Below are 4,687 nucleotides of genomic sequence, written 5' to 3'. Positions count from 1 at the left end.
GCTGACCCTGCCAGAACCCTGGTTTGATAAAAGTGATCATGTTGGAGAACTTTAGGCAAATCTGGACATGGATGAGGCTTCAATGATAGAAGAGTTACTGTTCCTTAGATGTGATGGTGGCCTGGTTGCTATAAGGGCAAATGCCCTGTTATTTTTTAGCATAATGATCCAGGTGGTATCTGATACTATCTGCACTTCAAATGATTCAGTAGCAATGACAACTAAATGAAGCAAATATGACAAAATGTTAAAAATTGGTAAATCTAGGGGTGGCATTTGGGTGTTCATACTGTTCTACTTTTCTGTATCTTTGAGCATTTTCTAGTAAAAAGCAAAAAAAAAAAGTCCAAATGCAGGTAACATCAGCAAAGCCTTTCACAGATGAGGAGTCAGGCAGCCTAAAGGTTCAGAGTCAGAGGGTGACAGAGCCGGGACTGACTCACCTCGTGACCTCCCACCGTGCAAGCCTAGACTTAGTAAATGTTTGTTGAATGAACAACAGTGGTTTAGAGAGCTTTGGCTGTTCCACCTCAGATGTGTCCTTGGAATGCATGCTGTGCCCTGGGTCCTCGTCACACACCCAGAATCTTCCAAGTGGCTCCACCCTCAGTCTCTTCTTCGCAGCTCCAGGGCAGCCAGAGGAACTTTCTGAGATATCTGGCCTGACCCACCATACTGGGTAACCCCAGCCCCAGCACCATTAAGGAGGTGCTGTTACTGTTGTTTCACCTTTCATTTTATTTACTTATCTGAATAAATAATAATGTGCATGACTTAAAATTTTTAAAAATGCAAAAGAAAATCTACTGAACAGGGGCCTCCCTTGTGCGCAAGGGGTTAAGATGCAACCTATGAAGCAATACGCAACCACTGCAGCATGAGTTCGATTCCTGGCCAGGGAGCTACCCACATGGCACAGTGGACCTCTCCTGTCTCACCTGCTGCTCCCCTCAGCAGTGTATTTCAGTCTGCCTGTTCTATTCCCCACTCTGTCTCTGTTGAATCCTCTCACCACCCCCACCCTCACACCACTGGCCTGCAACCCCATTCTTGTGTGCATAAATAAATAAATCTTAAAAAAAAGAGAGAGAGACAGATGCTTATCCGAGAGGGTGCTTGAGCAGCTCAGACTCCCGAGGCCGTGCTGGGTCTGTTTAACTGTCGACCTGGCGGGTGGAAGAAGTCAGACATGTTTGCACACGCGGTGAGGCGCGCCTTGCGCAAGAACAAGACCCTTCGCTACAGAGTCCCCATGTTGTTACTGATTGTTGGAGGTTCTTTTGGTCTTTGGGAGTTTTCTCAAATCTGTTATGATGCTGTGAAGATTAAAACTGATCCTGAATTAGAAAAAAAAAACTGAAACTGAATAAAGTATCATTGGAAACAGTATGAGAAAATAAAGGACTCTGCTTTTGATGACTGGAAGAATATTTGAGGACCTAGGCCCTGGGAAGACTCTGACCTCCTCCAAGGACGAAATCCAGACATCCTTAAGACAAAGACAACTTGACTTTGCTGATTCTTTGAACTTTAAATAAAAATGTTAACTGGAATTTCCACTACATATTCCTATGGACAAAAATTTCCAGACCTGCAGAAGCCTGAATGTGAGAGTCGATGACATAATCTTGATGAAAAGCTAAGTCCAGCCTTTATACTGTCCAACTCTTTCATTTGCAGATAAAAGTAACAATGTTGACTACATGTATTTTATACCACTCAACAAAAATTTGACTACTAAAAAAAAAAAGAGAGAGAGAGAGGCACCTGCATAGGCACAGGTGGGCAGACGGAGTGCTGCCCCGTTGTGAGGGCTGCGTTAGGTTTTATCATCTTCAGGGAGGGGCTCATCTTTGTGGGTGGATGGTGTGTGCCCCTGACACTCCCTAGAGCATCTGATAGTTTCTGGGTGTTGCGCCTCCTTATTGGGCATTGTTGCCTGAGGGTCTTGGTTTCTATAACTGGGCTAACGGATTGCGCTCAGCCCTTCTGCCCCACCTCCTTGCGTGAGTTTGGTTCTTGACCTTGTCTCTCCTTTCCAGTTTTCTCTTCTTGTCCTCCATCACTTGCATCACCCACCTTCCGGAGGCCGTGACTCTCACGCCCCCTCACGGGTTGGTCTCTCTGGCTGCCCGTGCTCAGCGCGCACTGGCTTTGTCAGGAAATAGAGTCCCCAGGCCAGAAAAGTGTCATTATGTGACAATGAACAAAGAAAATACAAACACACACATGTAAGTCATCAAGCCTCACAGCAAAACAAGCCCCCAAACCTACTTACCTCCCAACTTAAAAATACACGAATACCTTTTTTTTTTTTTTAAAATTCGGTTCTGCTGGGAGAAAGGACGTCCTGAACAAACTCCACAAATGGGTTTTATGTCCCCCACCCCCACCCCAGACCAAGGAGATCCAAGACACCAAGGACAACAAACCCCATAATGTCATCACCTCCGCAGGGAGGAGGTGAGGGTGGAGCTAAGCAGCCAGGCTTGGGGTATAACCAGGCATGTGGGCCTTGAGGGGGTCCCTTGTTTTTCGCTGGCTCTCAACGTGCTATTGGGGTTTCAGATCAGCAGAACTGGTAGGATGCAGTCACCAATTTGTCTCCCTCTCTTTCTCCCTGAGTCATTCATGTCTTCGTTCTTTCTGTAATAAACCCTTTATTGCCCTTTGTGTGTCCCTGCGGTGGAGGCCCTTTTAAGCGCGGGGGAGGCCCCTCAGTCAGGCCACCTCATTTCATATTGGGGATGGCCTGCAACAGTCTGTCCTTTATGTTTTTTGAGGTCTGTTGTGTTTTCTGAATGTAAAATCTTTTTCAAGTCCCCAAGTGGGGACCCGAAGGTCCCGGGGGAGAGCCAGCATCTCCCTCTGCCTGTCTCTTCTGGGAGACCAGCCCTCACGCCGTGGGTCGGGTGGCAAATGGTTGCCATCACACTTCCATCAGCTAAGCCTGTGGGTTTTACCTTCAAAATAACCTATAAATCCAGCCCTTTCTCAGCACCTCCCTTCACCCAAGTCACTGCTGTGGCAGGATCACCCCTCTCCATGGGGGCACCCACAGTGAGGCTGTCTCTCCCACTTGCTCCTGACCTGGACACACCTGGCCTGCTGGTTCTTTCCTGCTCCTCGGAGTTGACCATGGGGCAGAGGCAGAGTCCACACCCTTCGCCGTGGCTGACAACGCCTCTGCATGGGGCCTGCTCTCTCCTACCACCTCGGGATCTTTCCACACTGCTCCTTCTGCCTGGAACCTCTTCTCCAGACCCACTCACAGCTCCTTCCTTCTTTGCGCCCTCCCTCCGGAAGGGCCTGTGCCCTCTGGTATGTCCAATCTGAGCTGCCTCTTTTGATTCCCGGAGTCTCAGGCCCACGACCTGGCAAATTAAATGCTCCTCTTTTATAACATTCCATTTATAAGCATGAAACAAATTGTAATAAAACCTACCTAGGCACATTCGTTAAAAAAAAAAATCAATAGGATGTACTATCATTTAAAGGCGAAACAAGAGGAAATTAGCGTTGAAGAATTTAATGCGGGTTTTGACATAGAGAAGTTCTGGCAGCTTCCTGCATTTATACCCAGAGTTGTTATAATGTGACGATGACAAAGATGCTGTGTGTGACTCAAATTCCACAGGGAGGTGATTTCCTAAAACAAGGAACAACTTTCACTGGAACCCAAACAAGACAGAGGAGACAAAGTATAACCTTCTCTGTAGATACAGCTCTTGAATTCCTGAACATGCAGTGAGTGAAAATCTGTGCACAAACACTTTGTGACAAAGCTGAAAGCCAAGTCGGGTCCCAAGCTCAGGCCATACCAAGATCTTCCCCCTCCATGGATATCTGTTGGGACACTTTAGGGTTGCACAAAGGTGGTCAGTCTTCAGCTCCACATCCCCTCACATGCTGTGTGTAGCTCAGTGTCTGCTGTCCCTGCTACCGTCCCTCTAAAGGTCTGGGGTACCCCCAAACAGTGTGAGAGCCAGAAGAAGGCCCTGGTGATTTCCAAGATGCCACTAGGCGGCGCTACCATCTAGGGAGAGAACCATGGCTGGGTCCTCTTTTCATTCTCTGCCCCCACTGTTCCCTGACACTGTAGCCCACATTCTTTGCTCAAGTATTGCCTGTTCCCCTGACTAGAACGTGAGCTGCAGGTGTCAGGGCCTTTGTTTCTTCGGCCATGCATCCCCTGTGTCTAGAACGGCGCCTGACTCGCTGTGGGCACACAGTGAAGGGCTGGTGTCCAGAACCACCTGGGTTTCCATCCCTGGAACACCCCATGAAAATGTATTCAGAATCACATCCACCTCTAGTGCAGAAGAGGAGCTGAACCCCAACTCTGCCACCCTGAGGAGGGGCTGCTGGGAAGGGGTGGGGCTGAGCAGCCATCTCGTGAGGCTTTAAAAGGCAGCCAGGCACTGGGGCTTGTCCTCTGTCCTCAGAGCTGTGCCCCTCAGCAGCCCGGCTCTGCTGCGACTCCACGTGGCTCCATCCGTGGATAATGGGTCTTCTCTTCCTTGCCCTCTCCTGCGTTAGTTCTCCCTGCTCTCCCTTGTTGGTTAAAATAAATGTTTGGATTTTTTTTCCTCCTTTGCTGCACCAAAGGCCTCTTTGTTTGCATTTGTGGTGGCAGGTGGCTAGACCCAGAATTGAGGAGAGAGGTCTGACAGTTTCTTGACCCTCT

General features: G+C 48.5%; 1 pseudogene; it reads left to right on the top strand.

Moving 5' to 3' along the window:
• Positions 1-1,158: 1,158 nt before the first annotated feature.
• Positions 1,159-1,723, top strand: LOC119239421 (cytochrome c oxidase assembly protein COX16 homolog, mitochondrial-like; annotated as a pseudogene).
• The last annotated feature ends 2,964 nt before the right edge of the window (positions 1,724-4,687 follow it).

The sequence above is a fragment of the Talpa occidentalis genome, unplaced genomic scaffold, assembly GCF_014898055.3.
Source record: "Talpa occidentalis isolate TD23 unplaced genomic scaffold, MPIMG_talOcc4v2.1 talOcc4.11, whole genome shotgun sequence".
Lineage (NCBI taxonomy): Eukaryota > Metazoa > Chordata > Mammalia > Eulipotyphla > Talpidae > Talpa > Talpa occidentalis.
This window is presented reverse-complemented; position numbering and strand designations above follow the sequence as displayed.